General features: G+C 36.1%; 1 long non-coding RNA gene across 2 annotated transcripts in view; it reads left to right on the top strand.

Moving 5' to 3' along the window:
- Positions 1 to 5,941: 5,941 nt before the first annotated feature.
- LOC136316191 (uncharacterized) overlaps positions 5,942 to 22,410 on the top strand; it is a 30,623-nt gene continuing 14,154 nt past the window's right edge. The window contains exons 1-3 of one of the 2 annotated variants that reach the window (XR_010727667.1): positions 5,942 to 6,330; positions 13,152 to 13,214; positions 16,120 to 16,178. This is a non-coding gene — a long non-coding RNA (uncharacterized lncRNA). The remainder of the gene's footprint in view (positions 6,331 to 13,151; positions 13,215 to 16,119; positions 16,179 to 22,410) is intronic. The other variant, XR_010727668.1, reaches the window with a different exon arrangement.

Genomic DNA, 22,410 nt, shown 5'->3' with positions numbered 1-22,410 from the left:
CCAATGAAGTCTTTAGTATGAAATGGAAAGTTTCCAAAAAAAAAAAAAAAAAAAAAAGCTACATACATCATAGCTCAAAGGTTTTGATATAATTCTAGTTGTACTTGGATATCTCCTGATTTTGCTTTCTACCTACCAACTCCCTCACTGCCCTTAGACTAATATTGTAATCCATTTTGATCATTTCAGGTTTATAAGAATTGAGGTCTTGCCACTTAAATTACTGAAGACCACATAAATTATTAATGAAAAAAGAAGGACGTGAATCAAGAAATTTCTTATTTCAAAGCTTATTGTGGGCAGCAAGAAAAGTCCTTATTTAAGACAGGGGACTGAATTTGTCCATAATGTAAGGAACCAAATCAATATATTCAACTATAGGGAGCCAGGAAAGGCATTGGTGGAGAAAATGAGATTATGAGCTAATATTCACCAATAATTTATATTTATTTTCAGCCATAGTTTTTGTCTATTGTTTTTTGGTTTTGTTTTGTGTTTTGGTTTTTTTTTCCTATGTGGCCTCATTCTATTCAGGGAAAACTTTATCATTCCACCAAACATTTTCTTACCTCTTTTTTTTTAATTAAAAATATGATTATGTAACAGAACACTATTCTCTTTCATTTCCTTTATAGTCCTCAATCCAATCCCATCCTTAGTCCCTGGGGAGAGAAGCCCCTACTCTGAGCACTAGACATTAGAGGACCCCAGGGAGCTCTCTTTCAGCTACCCTTCTCCCAGTGGAGATGTGGCGTCTATAGGGTCTAAAGACATGCTTATGCCTTTCCTTCTAGAGCACACTCTACATTCCAGGGCCACAGAAATTCATGGTCCCTGCACAAGCCACTTCCTCTGGCCATATCCCTAACTGCCATCAATACTGCTGGAAGCTAACAACTCTAGGCCCAACGAGGTAGCCAGAAAGTGGTTGTTTGTGAAGAGTGAGGGCAAAAATTATAAAAGTAGGCTAGATTGGGGAGGAAATGAGGGTGTGCTATGCACCAGAAGCCAGCATGGAATTCTAAGGAATTCCAGAATCCTGAATAAGAACTGGACCAAATGGTCAAGGGTAATTTTTAATTATTATTATTCCATTTTTCTTTTTTGCTTTTTCTAAATCATTGAATTTCCTTGCTTTTCTTTTATCTTTAATCATTTGAAGTTCCAGAAATAAAGCCAGCCTTATAAATCTTCCCAAAAGAAATCATAGGCCCAAGGAAACTTTATACTGTGTAAATTTCTAACATTAACTTGAGTGTACCTTGCTACTAATTTAAACTTTTTTATTGCTCTCTTGTCTCCTAAGTTAATGCAACAGAGTGTCTGTTGAAGACTACCTATATTGTTAAGCACCTATTATGTTGGACATTGAGAATTCAAATGATTAAGGCCCGTTTTCTGCTCTTGAGAGGTTCATAATCTAGTGTTTATAGTATTTGCTTATAATGTATTGTATGTGTGTTACAAAGCCTGTGAAACAATGAGTATTATATGTAACTATGAATGATTGGTGAGTCATTAACCATAATTTACAATAACGGAATTTGGAAGAGGTATATGGGAAGAGCTGGCAGGGGGTAGAATGGGTCTTGGATGGTTTTAGAATAAAGAGGTAGCAGTAGTATATAAAACAACATGCTGTGTTCAAAGAATATTAAGCAGCTCTATTTTTGCTAAATCTCCAACTGTAAGGTGTTGAGAAAGTCATAATAAAAAACAGCCAAAAAAAAAAAAAAAAAAGAAAAGAAAGAATCAAGTCATGGAAGACCTTGGATGCCATGTATAATAAGACATTGAAACTTTACCTATGGATAGAGAAAAAAAACTTAAAAAGCTTTATACAGAAGAGAGACATGATCATATTTAACTTTTAGAAAGACCATTTGAACACAGACGTAGATTCAAGACAAGATAGACTGAAGGAGGTTAGGTGACCGATAATTGTTGCCAAACTGGTATACTTTAAGACTAAAAAAGAGCACTATGATCATCTCGTTCCAAAAATAGGCATAAACTAGAAGTGTTTCCACAAAACTGGGATGTATGTTTACCATAATTTGAGGGGATTTAAGGGCACAGGAACCATTTATGAAGTTTCTGGAAAGATCTATGTTGCTGACAAAGAAGCACGCAAGAAAGCAATAGCAGTGGGGTTAGAAGGAGGGATGCATTGGGGAAAGGGGGAGGGGGAGGGGCACAGAGAGAACAAGATAGAGGGTGACAGAGGACAATCTGACTTTGGGTGATGGGTATGCAACATGATTGAACAACAAGATACCCTGGACTTGTTATCTTTGAATATATGTATCCTGATTTATTGATGTCACCCCATTAAAAAAATAAAATTATTTAAAAAAAAAAAAAAAAAAAGAAGATAAAACCAGGAATCTTTGATCGATTGTTTGTGAAGGATGAAGAAGTGAAGAGGACTTCTGCTTTTAGCTCTAACATTTAAAATTTAGAGGCTTTCTTTACAATACCAGCAACAAACAACAATAAAACTAAACAAACTGAAAAACAAGGACTTTTCTTGGATCCCGAGACCTAAGCCACAAGGCAAACCACCACCTCTGAATCTGGTGAGCCAGGAGAATCCAGAGTCATAGCTAAGATATGTTTACCTTGGGAGGAAGCCTCTGGAACAATAAACTAGCAGGAACACTTAAATGATAATTTTGGTGAATTGCTAGAGACCAAGTGTGGGCTAGCATGACAGTGAGAAATGCCTTAGGGGCACAGCCTTAGCGACACTTTCCCAAGCTTTCCTGGGTTCCACCCAGACATCACACCAAGTTCTTTTTTGAAAAGCCAAAAAAATCCCCTGTGGTTCTGGTAGGGGGAGGAGGAAAGCATCCATCTGAAATAGGTGCAGAGCCTCAGCATGTTCTCCACAACAGAGGCCTACCTCCAGAGGAAAAGACTTTCTCAACATGCGGAAAAAACATCACCCGGTCCCTCACCCTCAACTTCCACCCCCTCTAACTTTTCCGTCTGGTACAAGGAGAGGAAAAGTGTGAAGGAACCATTGTGAAGGTCACATTCTAGGAACTCAAACTCACTAAAGCTCTGAGAATTAGTCATAAGAATGTAGAATGTTTTTCCTCTCCACATTTTACCACCACACCAACAAGGCTCCAGTGTAATAGCAGTGAATTATAAAGAGCTGCTTGATGTTGACTCTAAGACAGACTTCTTAGAGAAGCTCACAGTCAACAAGAAAGACAAAGCCGAGAACCTGAGGAATTTGAAGTGTCTGTCATCTATAGCTACGGCAAACATTAAACATGGCCTGACCAAACTCCTATGCAATAAAATTTCATACTAAAAGGCTATTTACTTCATTTCTTATTATCTCATACATTGTAGCTTTCCCCTCCCCCAAGGAAATAAAAATTTTTAAAAAGAAAAAATATAAGACATGCTAAAAGGCAATAAAAAGTAGTTTAAAGAGACAACAGAAGTATGGGAATCAGACCCAGATATCATATACACTTTGGAATGATTAGAAAGAGAATTTAAAATAAGCATGGTTAATATGTTAAAAAGTTCTAATGGTAAAAGTAGATCACATATAAGAACAAGTTAATAATGTAAGCAGAGAGATGGGTATTCTCAGGAAAAAGTCAAAAGGAAATTCTAAAACTAAAAACAATTGTTAACAGACCTGAAGAATACCTTTGATGTACTCATTAATATACCTGGATATGTTTGAGCTTAAAGATAACTAAGCAAAAACCTCTCAAACTAAAATGTGAAGACAAAGAAATATAAAAATATAAGAACATCAAAGAATAGTGTAATCATTGCAAAAGATACAACATAATTAGAACTCTACAGTAGAACACAGAAATATTTGAAGTAATAATCACTGAGAATTTTTCAAAATTAATGACAAACTACCAAGCCACAGATCCAAGAAGTTCAGAGAACACAAAGCAGGGTAAATAAAAATAAATTATAGGCATATCATGTTCAACTGCAGAAAACCAAAGACAAAGAGAAAATCTTGGGGGGGAAGAGACTGTGAAAGATTAAGAATAAATCTCAGGCATTTGGTATAGTTGGTACCTATTCAATAAGGAAAACAGACTAGAAAAACTCCCATCTAATTCAGCCCTGAATTATTATTATTATTATTATTATTATTATCTCTATAACCTCCACAGTATCAGCCAGCACCCAGACCAACACCTCTTCACTCTAGACCTGGGTTTTTAACACCAATGTTTTAGGTATTACCCTAGAATTCACTTTCCCTTTTCCCATCTCTTATCCAGCTTTGAGTATTTCCCTGTATCATTAAAAATAAAAAATTACTCTGAGGTTCTACTGTTTTGCAACATTACTGATTTTTTACTCTCTTGGATACTTAAACATTTAAAAATAATAAGGTAATGCGGTTTCATTGCAGAAACCTAAGAGAGTTGAACATAGTATAGGGAAATAAAAAATCATTCATAGTTCTATTGTCCAGAGTTAACTATTAAACAATTACATAGTTTTCCAGTGTTTTTCTCTATCTTAACAGCCATACTTCTCCTGCCTCTGGATCTTTATATGTGCTGTTTTATATGCCCGGAATGTTCTTACCCCACTTATGTGCTTTCAAGAACAGTGGCTGAGCAAAGTGAACCAAAAAAAGCTGTAACCTTGGCACATAATGCAGAACATCTATCTGGCCTAATGTGTTTATATATCATCAGGACTTCCCAGCAACAGTACACAAGCACCATCCATCAAGCTGCATAGACTGAGTCCTTACCATCAACACTGTGTACCTGGGAGAAGCAATGGCAGAGAGCCTAGACAGGCACAGTTTCTCTCTGCTTAGTGTTAGAATCAGGATGACCTCTCACTCACTTCCTCAACTGAGTAAATTCCTAGGGTTCTTCAACAATTTTATTTGGGGCAGGGGAAGAAAAGGGGCTTAAGGAGAGATACTACTGTTGTTGTTTCTAAAAAAGAAGTACTGAGGAAGGGGTGGAGATGATTCTATTATGCCCATATCTATATCCTGACCTTTGAAACAGGTCATGCTAATCCCTAGACCTTTCATACTCCTCATTCTATTGAACTCCAGTGGAGCAGAAACTGTAACTTCTCTGTAGGATACATTTCTAAAAGGCAAATGACTACTGCATCAAAAATCAAGCTAAGTAAATTATCTTATTTTACATTTACAATAAAAACAAATTTTTCAGTATTTCTCAATGCAACCACTAGCATATAAACTAATGAAAATTGGGACATTTCCTCTTCAAAAGCTTATTTATTCATTAATCTGGGCTAAACACTTATTACTTTTGAAATTATAAAAGAAAAATACATAGCCCTTCATTAAACAGACTCCCCAAATAGCCCTTTAATTACAAACAAAACCAGTATTCTGGCAAACAAGTCATGATATACAATATGACCTAACTAATGCCAACAGATCTTTTTTCATGACACTGATTGTATTTACCTGTCTTGCAAATGGACAATTTTCTGTTCAAAAGCTACTATATATATAATTTTTTTAAATCTTGCAACTATTAATGTGGAGGAAAAAAATAGGACATTAAAACTCTTCACTGGAGCTTATGCTTTTGATTGAATTTTCACAACTGTGTTGCTTTGTTCGCAAGCTGTCGCACAACTGCTTTCACCTCTGAGGCTGTCACAGTAAAAGGGACTCTTCTTTCTCCTGAAAAATTTTCAGAGAGCTAAGATTTTTTATTGTGTGTCCAGTTATACTTTTAAGAAATCATGTTTGTAATTATTTACAACTCTGTACAAGAAAGGCAACTGCTGTGAAGGCTGAGGAGAGAAAAGCCTCTCCATGTCCCTTCCAAACAGCAACATTGCATTAGATAAAAAGAAGAAAACATCTATTTTATTTTGAAGTAAGCTTCAAAAGAGCTTGGCTGATGGGATTATACAAAGTCCAATTTGGACTGAGAGTTACGTAAACTCGAAGGGCTGCTGCAAGGGAAGGGGTGGAAAGAAGGCAGTTCTTTATGAGACTGCAGGGCAATGCTCAATGCCCCAGAGGCTGCATTCAGCTTCTTGAATGGAACAAAGGCAGGACCAGATCCACACTCTTAAGTGGATGCAGAATGAATAAAGAAAATGCCTGGTATCCAAGAGCCAACTCTCAACTGGGCTTCAGGATTGCCCTTTCTGGTTTTCAGGGCTAGAAGAATCTACAAATGTTTGAAAAAAGCATATATATTTCCATTGTTAATGGAATGTGACTGGGTCTTTCTTTGCTTATTTGATTTCCAATCTCCAATCTCTCTACTTGGAAGGGAGAAGAAGAAAGTAATGAGAGAAAGAGATCACCTTGAGGCAAGTTTTCTTTCTCTTTTTCTTTTTTAAATTTGGTTTGTAGTAGAGATAAAAACTGAGTTTGGACCTCAAAAGTATTAGGACAGCAGGAAAAGTCTATGTTGAAAAAAAAAACCAGTGATAGATGCGTTCTTGATTTTGTTTACACTGTTGTCCACAATCTGTTGCTCAAAGTCCTGCCCAAGTCTGTTTCTGCCATGAGACTTTTCCAGAGACTCTCAGCCTTTAGTGATCTAGATTCATAGCTCTTAGCACTGATGATGCTAATTTGGCACTAAATACTTATTATTTGAATTATAATTTGGGTATGTTGGAATTGAAGTGACTTTGAAATGCTGTGGGAAAGAATTTCAGTAGAAAAATGAAGGCATGAATCTGTCACTCAAAGAAAAGTCTAGTGCAGAGATAAAAATGTGGAAATCATCAGAAAATATGTAGTGACTGAAACCACTGGAATAAATGAGAGTATATAAGTAAAGGAATGTAAAACAAGAAAAGATGAAGGTTTGAAGAGAATTCTGAAGAACACTGTTACTTAAGAAGTATATAGTAGAACAATTAGTGAAAGAGTTTTAAGATGTCAGAAAGGCAGAACAGCTTTAAGACAGAGGGAAGAATTGTGCAATTGGTGATTTTAATATTTTCCAGAACACTTACCACAATTATTTGCATATACTCTACCCTAAATATTTACTTAGTGCAAAAGAAATTGTGGAATAAATTCCCACACATTTGTTCTTATTTTCATTTTGATTGTTATTATCTCAGCAAAAATAATTAATTAAATAAAGTAAAACAAACAAACAAACAAAAAATAAACGGTGTCACTCCTATTCCAGCATGTTTTTCCCATCTTCTCTCAGAAGACATTGGAAGCAGTTAATTTTTTAGTGGCAGACACTTACCTCTAGGGGGAGCTCAAGGAGAGGCGTCCTGAATAAAGGTTAAGAGTAAAACCTTACTGGGTCATGGTAGTTGTGGATTGAGTTTCGGGTGAATTAGGAAAGAATTAGAAGGAATTATCCTCCACAGGGCTCAATCTTTAGTCCTTTTGAAATCACACCTTTTTAAAGATTTCACATGACATGAAGCGGATCCTGGTTTGACTCTCAACTGGGAAAACTGTCCTAACCTGGCAAAATTACATAAAACACTGTGGTAGAATTCATGGGTTAAAAATAATGACCAAAGAGTTACATATAGCCAGTCACTGACATGTTTAGTTCAAGGTGTGTATCTCTGTGTGCATGTGTGTGTCTGTATGTGTGTTTTTGACACTTTGAAATACTTTGAACAACTCTGAAATAGACACAAACCACTCCCCCACAGTCTTTACCATTTTAGTAATCTAATATCTGGTTCACTTCACAAATCTTTGTTTTCTTTTTGATTGCTATAGCATCCGAGTTTTCAAATATTGTTTAAATATATAAAAGTACTTTTTCTTTTTTAGTTTAAATTCTCATGGTTAAGATTTAATTGTTTGCCTGACCTGTGGTGGCGCAGTGGATAAAGCGTTGACCTGGAACACTGAGGTCACCGGTTCAAAACCCTGGGCTTGCCTGGTCAAGGCACATATGGGAGTTGATGCTTCCTGCTCCTCCCCCTTCTCTCTCTCTCTCTTTCTCTCTGTCTCTCTTTTCTAAAATGAATAAATAAATAAAAATAATTTAAAAAAAAAAAGGTTTATTTAAAAAAAAAGATTTAATTGTTTAACATCGCATAAATTCTTACATTTCTCATCAGGAAAAATATTATTTCAGTTTTTTTCTCTGAAGATGTGTTCTACTTTATGTAGAGGAGCTTAGCAAGATAGATCGTATGCACAGGCCACAAAATTTTCCACAGTCTAGCCTAAGTCTCACGCTTTGGGGTTCATGTCTCTGCTTATTGTGTCTACTTCAGCCCAGTTGAAATCATGGCAGCATCCCTCTTAAAGAGAACAAGTATAAATTCTCTTATGGATTGTGTGTCATTGTTTGATTATTGTCTTCAAAAAATTCAATAAAAGAGATAAACAAGATCTGAAAACAATGTGTCCAGTATTGTATGTTAGTCAAACCTTGTTGTTCTTATCCTTGAGAAGAATATAAAGTATACTAAGATGCAAGCCCTTCTCTATAGCTCTATGATAATAGCTAAGACAGGAGACTTGACATCCCAACACAAATGAGCATTCCAAAGCAGAAGGGATAATTCAACCTTCACAACAAGTCACAATGCCATTGGGCTAGCTTTCCTACTGTAAAAAGCCCTTCTCCTTTCCTAAAAGTTCTTACCATAGGTAACTGGGAAAATAGGGTAAAAAAAAATGTCTTCCAAATGATAAACCATCTATTTGTTTGATGCATATTTTCTAAGCTCAGTAAAAAAAAACCCTGCTATTTAATTTATCTATTCAATGTAAAAGTCATTCATTAAGTGTCTACCATGTACGGGGTTCTGCACCTGCACAAACATACAAGCCCTAAAAAGTTGATAGTCTAGCACTGCTGGCAGAGTAATGGGTTTCCTGTTTCCACCATGGTCGACAGCAATATTTTGTTATGAATCCATTTATTTGAGAGAAGTGTGAGCTCATTGGTCATAATCTCTATAGTAAGACAAAGTACTTAATATTTGTTCCCAGGTATGAGGCATTCCAGACATATTTTTAAAATGGCAATTTTCAGAGTCCCATGGCAAAGATTTTAAGTTGATTTGATCAAATGTCAAAAGGAGCTCTTTCACATGCTCTTGCTGAGAAACTTGGCATTGGGACTGTACTTAATTGAGAGACTCTGTTGGCTCAAGTGTGTTGGCTTCAAGCCCAATCACAGGACCCTTTGGAACAATGAGTAAAGCCATTAGTTTGCATGCCTAATCCCAAGTGACCTTGTATGAGTCTCTCTCTCTTCCTTGGGATTTGCAGGTCCCATGGTTCAGTAGCATGGGAGAGTGACACGTTAATCCTACCTCGTTCTCTCTCATCTTTATAGATTGCTACAGGCCATGGACTGTACTGTAAATGTAGACTGAGTCATTATTTTTTAACAACTTGACAGTGAAGCTTACATCAAGAGAGAAATGTTAAAGTTACAGGTGTTATTAACTTTGAACATCAATCTGACTATAATTTTTTTTTCTTTTGGCCATGTTAATAATTCCTCTCCTTTTTAAAAAACAGCTTCATTAAAATATATTCTGACTGTAGCTGATTTAAATATTACCAATTTATTTTAAATTCTTTCCTAACTATTATTTCTTTTTCTTAGAGTCTTATTACTTATTGGACTTATACTTTTTTTAGTATCTACAGAGTGACTAATCAAATTCAGTAACTACCTGTCTTAAAAACTCCCAGAATATTACTTAATGACTCAGAGATGGCACTATATTATTTTCTTTTAAAAAGCAAAACAAACAAATAAAAAATAAACAGATAGACCCACTACAACAAAATCTTTAGAATTAAAAGAAAAGATCAATTGATTTTAGAGAAAGAGGAAAGAAGAAAGAGAGAGACAGCGAGAGAGAGAGAGAGAGAAACAGCAACTTGTTGTTCCACTTATTTATGTATTTATGGGTTGATTCTTGTATGTGCCCTGACCAAGGATTGAATATGCAACCTTTGCATATCAGGACAATGCTCTAACCAACTGCAGGTCTAATAAAACCATTAAAAGGATTTTTTTCCCCTTTAGGTAAAAGTGAAACATGTAAATAATCTGAACTTCATTCCTTTATTATCACAGACTAGCTTAGACGATGCCCTCTTGTCCAACTTTTAGTTCCTTGTATGGTACATATTTCTTGAAAATAACTTGGAAGATGCAGGAGAAACAGTTCTCTAAAAAAAAAAAAAAGTACACGGTTGTATGAAACCATTAGCAGTTGGGTTGTAATCAGTTTGTAGGTTCAAAGTGCCAGCAGCAGACTTTAAATAAAAGGCTTCCTAGGTGTTTTCTTAATGAGAAAGTCCCCTCACTCTGAAGCCTGACTGTGGTTGGAGAAATTTGACTGTTTGGCACTCTTTTTTCTAAAGGCTGATTTTTAGAGAGCTGAATGAGGCCATTGAAGAGCGGAAAATAGCACAGGGATCTATCATCGTGAAGCTTGAAGATCTTGTCATGAACTACCCTGAAAAAGACCTGTTTAAAACTTGTGAAGAAGAAGCCCCAGTTTAGGATGAAGTGGGAAACATGAGTTTGTTGAAGAAGAAAACAAAGTGAAAATTATCTGCAGAGTTTGTTCAAGAAGAAAACAAAGGGAAAATTATCCAGAGATTTTTCAAGTAGAACTAATATTATTAGTTTCAATGAACAATTAGATATGTAGGTATTTTAAATTTATTTAAAAATTTATTTAATCTGAAACAAATGTAGAAATAGCAATTACTTTCTTTTCCTGCAGTAAATAGCCACAGTTTTGCCTGTGACATTCAAACCCCATTATTTGTGCAAGAGCAGCACAAATACACCCATACACCCAGAACCCTCTCCCCCACAAATCTCAGCTCAACTTGTTTCCCCACTACATGCCCCACCCTATTACACTGGCGAAGGATTTAAATTTGGACCAGATATAGGTCAGAAAGACACGTACAACATTAGAGAGACTTTGTATAACTAGATTCAAAAGCCTAGCTCTATAGCCAAGTTTCTATGGCCTATATGAATCAATCTTTTGTTGTCTGTGATTAAAAATAAAGGTTTGTTATTTTTTTAGTGCTGAGTTGCAAAAGATGTACAGTTTGGTAGAAAAAGTATAAATCAAAATCAATAAAGAAAATTTAGTTTCTTTTATCAGAAGTTATATCAGATAAACTCATTAAATACTTATTGAATGTCAAAACCAAAAAGCTGATAATTAAGATAATATAATAATATAATTAGGAAAAATGAATAAAAAATGACTATTATAGAAGAGGAACATTTTCAATGGTTTTTGCATATTAGATCACCAGATGGTTGCAGATATGGTTACATTATTAAAATAGCCAATTGATATAATATGTAAAAGGTTAGTTGCTTTTAATGCAATCTTTTGCCTTTTTTTTTTTTTTTTTTTTTTTTTTGCTTTTAATTTAAACTTCTGGGTTTGTTTTTTGTTTTTTTGTGTTTTTTTTTTTTTTTTTTACTTATAGGAATTCATAAATTACCCATACAAGAGTTAAAACATTCCAGCAGAGAGAAAAGCAATGTAAGCCTCTAGTGTATTACTTATGTACAAATAGAGAATCTAATTATAAGAACTTCTCTTATAGCCTGACCAGGCAGTGGCGCAGTGGATAGAGCATTGGACTGGGATGCCGAGGACCTAGGTTCGAGACCCTGAGGTCTCCAGCTTGAGCGTGGGTTCATCTGGTTTGAACAAAAGCTCACCAGCTTGGACCCAAGGTCGCTGGCTCCAGCAAGGGGTTACTTGGTCTGCTGAAGGCCCGTGGTCAAGGCACATATGAGAAAGCAATCAATGAACAACTAAGATGTCGCAATGCACAACAACAACCAAAAAAACCTAATGATTGATGCTTCTCATCTCTCCGTTCCTGTCTGTCTGTCCCTCTCTCTGTCTTTGTAAAAAAAAAGAACTTCTTTTATAAAGATTGTGTCTTGAGATTTGTTTGTTTTTTCCCAGAAAGTCTAACATGTCTTTAATCACAGATGTACACTCCGTATGGACAAAAACCAGGCAGCCTGACACTGAGTGCCTTTTATCTGCTCTGACACATCATTGCTCCTGTTACTTCAGAAGTATCAGAGGATGTAAATGAGTAACACCCACCTCACTATAATTAGTGTCCTTATCTAATAAAGGTGCCGGGATTCCGCTTTGGGCTCTATCTGAACTCAGCCTATTTATTGGAGAGAAGGGAGAGGTTCTGTCATCAGGTCCTGCTTAGTGATTGCTGCCACCCTGTACTATTTTAGAGACTTTGACTTGCTTATAATTCAAGATGACAAAAATGGAAACCACTACTTTGGATTTTGAGTTATGACAAATAAAAATGTTAGTAAATATAAAATAAATGATAAGAACCTCTGAAATGGCAAAACATTTTCCACTGAGGCCATGAAAAGTAATCCAGAAAATAATAGCAAACACACTCAGCATTTGGCAAAGTCTAAATCCATAAAGGTTTTGATAGCCTATCTGAAGCAGCTATATTTTGTTTTCTTGTACCATAGTAACACAACTTTCCACTTCGGTGTTCTTATGTCTGCATCATGATTATTGTTGTCAGTCTTAACCATAAAATTTTTTCCTAACTTTCACTCTTATTAATGTTTTCATCTTCTCTGATTCATCTTAAATCTCATCCATAGGTAGTAAAAAATACAGTGTTCCTAAACTCTTCAAACTTAAACTCTGGATACTTGCTGTTTTGCCCCAATGATAACAACACAGTATTATTATACCGGATATGATTCTTCTCTGTAGATGCTAGCCCTTTGTTTTCCATTAGAGTAGCCACGAACTATGTTGTGACTATTGAGCCCTTGAATTGTGTCTACTCTCTACTAAAATGTGCTGTAAGTGTAAAATAGACACTGGATTCTAAATAATGAGTATGAAAAAAAAGAATCTAAAATATCTCAATTATTTTAATATTGGTTATACATTGAAATGAAAATATGTTGATTATATTGACTTAAATGAATTACCTTGGTATAATTATTTTTACCTGTTTCTTTTTACTTTTTAAATATGGATATAAGAATGTTTAAAATGATTGATGTAGTTCATGTTATATGTCTAGAAGACAGCATGAGTTAGAATATGAAGCCCCAAACCCCGTCTTTGTGATTTCAAATGTCCCTTCCTTATTCTGAATCCTTTAGATACAACTCCCTTTTTACTTGAATTTTTCATCTCTATGGTCTGCTGTTTCACATGTTCACAATGTAAGTAAGCTCTGAAATTCCTCTTAAACTTATATTCTTTTTTTATTATTATTTTTTTAACTTTATTCAGGTTTTTTTGTTGTTTGTTTTTTTTTTAGAGAGACAGAGAGAGAGAGAGGAGAGAGAGAGAGAAGGGAGAGGAGCAGAAAGCATCAACTCTCATATGTGCCTTGGCCAGGCAAGCCCAGGGTTTTGAACCGGCGACCTCAGTGTTCCCAGGTCGACACGTTATCCACTGCGCCACCACAGGTCAGGCAAACTTATATTCTTGTATTCAATAAACATGCACTGAATGACTATGTGGTGTCTGGTATTCTATTAGGAACTCTAAGCAAGTTTGAGGCTGGAGTATGTTTTAGACACTGAAGGTACATCCCAGTGGGAAAAAAAAATGATGAGATACAAGGCACCCAGAACAGAGGAGTCCTGTTAGGAGATGCTTTGTGTGCCAAATGATAGAGTTCAGCTTTTATTAGGAAAGTGGTCATTGAGGTGTGAAAAATAATGGAGTAAGTAAAAATAATCAGGCTTACTTTTTTTTTTTTTAAAGAAAGATTCATTGCAGCAGGATAAGAAAAGAATTAAATGACTGTTATAAAAATATTTTGAAAGTTTGAACTGAAGCAGTGACAGCCAGGATAGTTGAATTCAGATTTGGTAGTCTTGCAGTATGTAGGATCTGTAGAAGATAGTTAGTATTTAAATATGGAGAGCAAGGGGATGAGATAGGTCAAGAATGAGAACTTGCCTAAAAATTTTAATTTGGTAAATAATGGTGTGGTGTCATTTACCCAAACTCAGAATATGGGGATTGTAGAAACCAATGAATTTCAAATCTGATTCATAGAATCTGGGTTTCTTATAAGATACCCAAGTTAAGTTATCTAGTAGCATAGGATAGAGGAGTATGGTACACAGGATTAAAATCTGGGTTAGAGAAATAAGTGGTATAAAAAATGGGAATTGAAAATCACAATTCAACAAAATGGCACAACTCTAGGAAACATTAGTTTGCAAAAAACTAAAAATAAAATATTTAAAGCTCTACAACTAAATATAAAATTATAATAATTAGGATTCTACATCTAAATATAGTTAAACAAGGAAAATATCATATAGTGACTGTTTCTGAGACATGAGATTATGGATAATTTTTTTTGGCTTGGCATCGTTTTCTAAATTGCCTATAATAGATGTGTATTATTTAGGATCCTTTACAACTGTTTTGTTTTAGTGACAAAAGAAATAAGATCAGTATATTCAAGTCAGGCTTCTTCAAACAATATTTTAATACATACAGTAAAAATAAAACAGTTCTGTGGTTTCAGTTACCTGTGGTCAAACACAGTCTGAAAATATTAAATAGAAAATTCCAGAAATAAGCAATTCATAAACTTTACATTGCCCACCATCCTTAGTAGCATGATTAAATCTCTTATTGTTCCAGTCAATCCTGCCCAGGACATGAATCATGCTCTGAATGCTACCTGCCCATTAGTCAATGAGTAGCCATATCATGGATCAGATTTTTTATCAGGTAAAGCAAGAGATACCACATCCATATAACTTTTTTATTAGAGTATATTGTTATAATTATTCTATTTTATTATTAGTTGTTGTTAATCTCTTACTGAGCCTAATTTATAAATTAAACTTTACATAGATAGGTATGTATGTATAGAAAGAAATATAGTTTTTTTAGGGTTCAATACTATTCACAGTTTCATATATCTACTGGAGATTTTGGGGTGTGTCCTCCATGGATTACAGATTACTACTGTATATAAATGTCATAATTTAATCCTTGCAACAATGCTATAAGTAAATGCTTTTATTAATCTGATTTACAGTTGGAGACACTGAGACAGATAAAAGCAATGTTATTTGTACAAATTACTCCGTCATAAATGGCAAGTCAAGAATTGAAGCCAGGCAGTCTACTCCATACCCATGTCTTTCACCACCTTCAGTGTTCTAGCTGAATCCAGTGAGCTGTGGTTGGCTCATTCTCATCCCTGTGCTTTTTGTTGGTGTTTGCTGCTGACAGCTATACCTAATGAACTCATAGTCGAATCTGCTTGGTTTGCTCAGGGACTGGCTGTTAATGCAGCTTTCACATTACACAGGACCTGGGGGAGGTTTTGGAGAGAAAACAGAACCTTGTCTTGACCTGTTTATACCAATCCACCCACTCATTCATTGTGGGCCATTCTACAATTTTTGTGTGGCCACGAATTTTTGTGTGGGCTTTTCTTAGAGACCTAATAGGGAGTGTAGCCTGAGCCCTTATGCCCTCCTCCAGTAAAAGCCCAAGTCTGACTGTTTTATTCCCCTATTTCTGTCTCATTGTTTCTTTTTTTTTTTTAATTTACTGGACAAAATGTGGACAGGCTGTCTATTCCGTAACATAGGTTTTCATTATCACATTGGTTCCTTTTTCCTGAAGTGGTATTTATCACCATACCTTTTCTATGGGCTCTACCAGTAATATTCTATGATAGAACATGGTTTATGGGAGAGAGGGATAAAAACACACTGGTTTAATATTTTTCAAATATTATCCATACTTCTTTTGTATGTCTCCCCTGGCAGAACATTGTCTAATGACAGCAGAGGTTTTGGCTGCCCTTGTCTGTAGACCAGTTTGCTGACTTCTAAATCTCAGCTGTTTGCTTTCTTAAAGCATATGGTCTATGTGTCATGAATATGACCCTAATAAAGGCCTGTGCAATTCTTAGGAAAATAAAATGCATTGTAAAACCTTTCATCCATCAAATGTTTGTCATACTGCCAGGCCAGGTGAAGTAATAATTGTGCTTGCATGTGTCAGCAAAAAACAGAGCTAATAGATGAAACTGCTTTAAGTAATTGACTTACTCATAGCTTCTTTTTCTTTTTAATACAGGAACAGGTTAGAAAGGCTGAAGTCATGAAGAACAGAAAAGAATAAGGCACGTAGAAAAGGTAGACATAGCATCACACTCTCTGTTTAAATACTGAAAGATAAAGTCAGCATGACTGCATACACGAGTACGCACACATACACAACACACACACAGCCAATTACTAGAAAAGAACTATAATTACTAGATGAATAAAGAAATGAATGAATGAGTAACTTTGTTATATACACTAACACAAAAGGAGACAATTCAATGTTTAGTACAGTTATGATTTGCCTATTATGTTATTTTTCTGGAGCTGCTGCAAAATTTTACGACTCTGGTGACTTAAAACAACAGAAATTTATTCTTTCATAGTTCTAGAGGTTAGAAATCCAAAATCAAGGTGTGGGCAGGACTATTCTCCCTCCAGAGGTTCTGGGGATAATCTATTCCTTGAGTCTTCTAGCTTTTGGTACTTGCCAGCATTCCTTGACATTCTTTGGCTTATGGCTACATTTCTCTAATCTCCTCCTCTTTGCACTCCATGTTCCCATGACACACATTTTACATTTGTGTCAAATCTCTCTCTTCCTTTCTCTTATAAGGACACTTGCCATGGCATTTAAAAACCAACTAAATCATTTAAAGCAATCTCCCAGATCAGGAAAGGAGAAGACACAAAATGAGTAAAGAAATACTTAATTTTTGGCAATATACAGAATTGGGGCAAAGGCAGATGTACAGTTGTGAGTAGTCAAAACACAGTTTATCTCTGTATTATTATTTATTAGATACTGTATTATTTTTCATATGAAAAACTGTAAACCTACTTTTGAACCACCCTGTATCCATTACTTTCAAATGAAATGGCCGTTAGGACTTTAGAACTTTAAATCTAGATATCCATGTCCAAAGAAATCCTATCCTTCAATGTTCCAATTCTCTCATAAATGTGCATACTATTACCTTTTCCCTAGATTTCTTAAATTACTTCACCTTTTATAGCTTTTATGCTCTTTGAAATTAATCTGTTGGTGATTTTGACCATTACAAATTAATATTTACCAAAACATGCAATAATATAAGTACCTACTCTTTCAGTGTAAACAAAGCATTTTAAATACATACCCAAAGACAAGAGAGTAGAAACTGATAATTCATTTTTATTTCTCCAATTGTACCTCACCTCCAGCTCAGATTTCACACTACCCGCAAAGTAAAATGAAGATTGATGAATGGAAAAATAACTACACACGAAAGACTTTGGTTTTGCAGATTCCAGAGAAAATTTGAAACTACTTTTGAAAAAGTAAAAAACATAAAAACTCTCCAAACGAACATGTAATTTAATAGTAAAGTTGAATTAACTATGTGGGATTATGTAGATACTATTTGTAAAATTTTTCTTTATTTGATTTTATATTACTTTTGTCCTGGGATAGAAATAGACTTTTATTGAGTCATTTGGTTTTTATAATAGCTCTATAAGCATTGAGAACAAAGGCTCCTTCTATTTTATTGCTCTAACCTTCATGACAAGTGGCTTCCATCTTGTGTTTAGTTGATAACCTAATGCCTTCTTTTCTATAACTAGAAAAGGCGAAGGGAGTAAGGAAAGAGCATCCCTTTAAGGGAAAATTCAGGAAACACACACTATTTCTTCTCTAAAAGCCAGAATCAAATCATATAACCACAACTGACTGCAAGAAAAGTTAGAAAACATACTATTTATTTTGGATGACCTTGTAAGAGTCAGAATTCCATTACCACAGATGAGGAGAACACATATTAGGGATCAGTTACCCATCTCTTCCACAGTCTGCCCTTTTGCCTACCCAAATACTTGTGGTATTCTTCTCATATATAGAGCATATTCCAGCCATCTCCAAGTCTTGTTTAGCATCTGACAACCTACAAAATATAAGTCGTTAAGTGACACCCTCCCCACACATACACCAAATTTACAATGGTGAAATATGACAAGTATAACTGTAATAAAGTCTCTAATTTTAAAGAGGGAAAATGGGAAACATAGTTATTCACCAATAGAGATTATCAAGAGTGATTTTGTAAGAAGTGCAAAAATTCCCTGCCACAAAGTAAATTATTTTATAGACAGACTGACTATTTTTGATACTTCTCTCTTTGAAGAGCCCTTGAGTTTGCTTCTTGGGAAGATCCTTTCTAGTCTATTGCCCTCTGTGGCCATCTAAAGTATAGTTGAGGGGCTGCTCAGATTTGCAGTTTGATTTCTTCTGGTACAGAATGATCTGACTTAGAGCTTAAAATATAAAAGTCTTTGTAAATCTAGCTTATAAATTCTTTGACAATACAATGTCCTTAAAAAATTAACAGGTGTCCAGTGTTTAGGATCCTACTTAATTCTATTTGGGAGTAACCAGAGCCAAAGTTTTGGATATAACTTTAAAACCTGAAATTACTGTTTTTTGTTTTTTTGTGTGTGTGTCTTTTTTTAGATTTTATTTATTCATTTTTACTGGAGAAAGAGAGAGAGAGAGAGAAGGAGAGAGAGAGAGAGAGAGAGAAGAGGGGAGGAGCAGGAAGCATCAACTCCCATATGTGCCTTGACCAGGCAAGCCCAGGGTTTCGAATCGGCGACCTCAGCATTCCAGGTCGACACTTTATCCACTGCGCCACCATAGGTCCGGCCTGAAATTACTGTTTTTTAATTTGCTAGTTTCTGTGTTTTCCTCTCACACTCTACCATCTCAACATGATGGTGACTACCTAGATGCTGATTGAAACATTTGCCTTGAATGAAGGAGCAATACCCTTAATCTGACCTGTATTACCTGGCTGGCTTCTAGTATCTAGCAGGTGTTGTGAGCCCCCAAACCATCAGCATAAATATTATCCATCCAGGAGAGTGGAGATCTTGAAGACTAGTCAAGGAGGCATTGTAAAGAAGTTAAATGAAGATATGAAAGAAAAATGATTCAGTTAGAGGAAACAGCAGGAATAAAGGTATTAAAGCAAGAGAAATGTGATGAATGAAAAGAAATATTGGCAAGCAAACTGAGACTGGGAATAGGACTGAAAATGTAGCAGGGTGCAGATGATAAAAAATTTATATACTAAGTCAAATAGGGCCATCTTATAGGTTGAATAGGATGATGGCCAAATAAATTTTTGATACTCCATTCTGATAAGTGTGAAGGATGAACTTAAAGAACAAAAATTTTGACACAGGGAGACCAGCTAGAAGGTTATAATAGTAATACAGGCAAGAGATGATGAGAGAATGATAAGAGAGGGTCAAGAAATATTTAATAAATAAAGGATTTGGTGATGGTTCATTTTCAACAGTGTACGTGAGAAAAAGGGAGAGGGAAAAATAATGAGATCATATGAGGAACAGGGAAAGGAGACAGATTCCACTTGGGAAATATTGACATGAAATAGCCTGAATGAGTTCCCTGTGTAAATGTTTAGAGGAAATGAATATAGGGTTCTTTTTTTCTCAGGGAAGACTATACTGGATAAATTCATCGGGGGAATCTTTGGTGCATAGGCAATAGTTAAAAACTTTTTTTTTTAATTTTTATTTATTCATTTTAGAGAGAGAGAGAGAGACAGACAGACAGAAAGGAGGAGCAGGAAGCATCAACTCCCATATGTGCCTTGACCAGGCAAGCCCAGGGTTTTGAACTGGCGACCTCAGTGTTTCCAGGTCGACACTTGATCCACTGCACCACCACAGGTCAGGCAATAGTTAAAACCTTGAAACAAAATATTACTCAAATAAAGCATATAATACAAAAAAAATATCTGAGGATCATCCAAATTCTAAAGGAACATGGAAAAAAAGAAGCCCTTGATAGAAAAAAAAAAAAAAAGAAGCCTAAGATGGAAAGTCAGAGAAGTAAAATGAGAATCAGAAAGTAGTGAAAGTGGTAGCGCGTCGGCCTGGCGTGCAGGAGTCCCGGGTTCGATTCCCGGCCAGGGCACACAGGAGAAGCACCCATCTGCTTCTCCACCCCTCCCCTTCTCCTTCCTCTCTGTCTCTCTCTTCCCCTCCCGCAACCAAGGCTCCATTAGAGCAAAGTTGGAGCAAAGTTGGCCCGGGTGCTAAGGATGGCTCTGTGGCCTCTGCCTCAGGTGCTAGGGTGGCTCTGGTCACAGCGGAGCAACGCCCCAGATGGGCAGAACATCGCCCCCTGGTGGGCGTGCCGGGTGGATCCCGGTCGGGCACATGCGGGAGTCTGTCTGACTGCCTCCCCGTTTCTGGCTTCGGAATAAATAAATAAATAAATAAAATTAAAAAAAAGAAAAGAAAGTGGTGGAAGAATTGCTCTGAGGGGCAGAAATTACAGTAGGTTGAAGAGTGAATGGAGGAAATTATGAAAGAGTATGTAAATATTGTTGTGATGTTTGCAATGGAAGGAGAAAAGAAAGACAAGACAATAACCAGAGGAAGAAATAAGGTCAAGATGAGGTTTTAAAAATAGAAAAGATTTGTCTGTAATATAAGCCATAGAAAAAGGTGAAGACAAGGGGATTAAAAGTGTTGGAGAGGGAGGATAACTGATGGAATAAGGTTCAATGCAATGAAGAAAGAAAATCATGAACATGGCAGAGAGATTAACTGTAATCATGAGGGAGGCTTCATTTTCTCAGAATAGAAGATATGCTTACAAGTCTGTGTATCGGACTCGGGGAGAAGAAAGTTAAGGGATTTTGCACTTATGGACTCAATGTGGCAGCTGAACATAAAAGAGTTGAAAGTGAGCATGGTTTGGGATCCACTGCTTTCTTAATATTCCCTGTACATACACAATATTTAGATCAAGGCCAAAGAAATGGGCATTACATGTCCTGTGGGAAGGCAGGATTACAAAAAAGTGAGCAAGACAAAAATTTAGAAGTTGATCTGAGCTGGCTCTGCTCTGGGGGGTTAAGGCACAGCTGTTTACATCTCTCTGAGGTGCTACCTGGAGAAAGCAGAGCCTGAGACCTACTGCTTTCCTTCACTTCCCAGCTGCTATGACCTCCTGCTCTTACAGAGCGGAGGTCCTTGGGATCACTTTCAATCTATAACCAGTCCAGAATACTCAGTAGGGACAATCTGGATATAGTTATTATTTTTAAACTGGGCTTTAAAAATCAATAGGATTTTACCAAATTTGTGTTCTTCAATTACACTTCTATGATAGTTGATCAAACATCCAACATATCGGAACAGTCATTCCTAACAACCATTCTGTGATTGTAACATTTAAACCATTTCCTCATAAGTTTCTCTGAGCTTGGTCAAATATAAGCCCGTAGTAATGCCATTTTTGAAAACCAGAAATAAAAGAGAAAAGAGAGATGAGAGAGAGAGAGAGAAATAGAAGGGGAGAAGAGAGAAAGGGGAAAAAAGAATGTTTTTGGAAATTAAAATTAACAAGTGAGCTAAATTTGCAGAGTCAAAAATATTTCACCTGTGAAAGAAAAGCTCCCTGAACAGCTCTCCATAATTGCCTGTGTGGGCAGGAGTTTCAGAGTTTATGCCAAAGCTATTTGAAACCCATACCTAAATTTTCTCCTCATCCCCATTCTTCTTTTCAAACTATTTCAAAATGAGTCTTTTGAGATCTATAACCAGAGGTGGAAGAAATCAAAGGGTTTTAGGAGTTTCTGGCACATGGGCAATGTGTGAAAAATGAATGCTAAGACACTACAGATTTTCATTTCTTATTAGAAACACCTCCAGCTACGTCTGTACCTTAGAGATTCTAAGGTTACAGCACTGAGCTGCTCTTAGTTACCTAAAGAAAGCATAACGTCTTAATTTTAAAGCACAAGGTATGCATTCTTGAATTTATTGGTTTTCTGATTACCTATAGCCTGTGTAAATCCTATTCATTTTTTATTTTTTATGAGAGGGAGAGCGAAAAAGAGACAGACAGGTAGGGAGGGAGAAGGAGGAGAGAGAGAGAGATGAGAAGCATCAACTTGTAGTTGCTTCACCTTAGTTGTTCATATGTCTTATACATGTCTTGATGGGGCATGGGGAGGGGGGGTCCAGTCAAGTCAGTGACCAAGGCCTTGCTCAAGTCAGCAACTTTGGGCTGAAGCCAGCAACTTTGGGTTCAAGCCAGCAACCTTGGGTTTCAAGCCAGTGAACTTGGGCTTCAAGCCAGCGACCTTATGATAATGTTGATAATTCCACACCCAAGTTAGTGACATCAGGGTCTCAAACCTGGAACCTCAGTGCTCCAGGCTGATGCTCTATCTATTGCACCATCGGTCATACAATCCTCTTTATTCTTAATCTTATTTCTTCCATTGAGAAAATTTCTCAAGAT

The sequence above is a fragment of the Saccopteryx bilineata genome, chromosome 12 (genome assembly GCF_036850765.1).
Source record: "Saccopteryx bilineata isolate mSacBil1 chromosome 12, mSacBil1_pri_phased_curated, whole genome shotgun sequence".
Taxonomy (NCBI): Eukaryota; Metazoa; Chordata; class Mammalia; order Chiroptera; family Emballonuridae; genus Saccopteryx; species Saccopteryx bilineata.
Note: the sequence above shows the minus strand (reverse complement) of the source record. Positions and strands in the feature narration are given on the sequence as shown.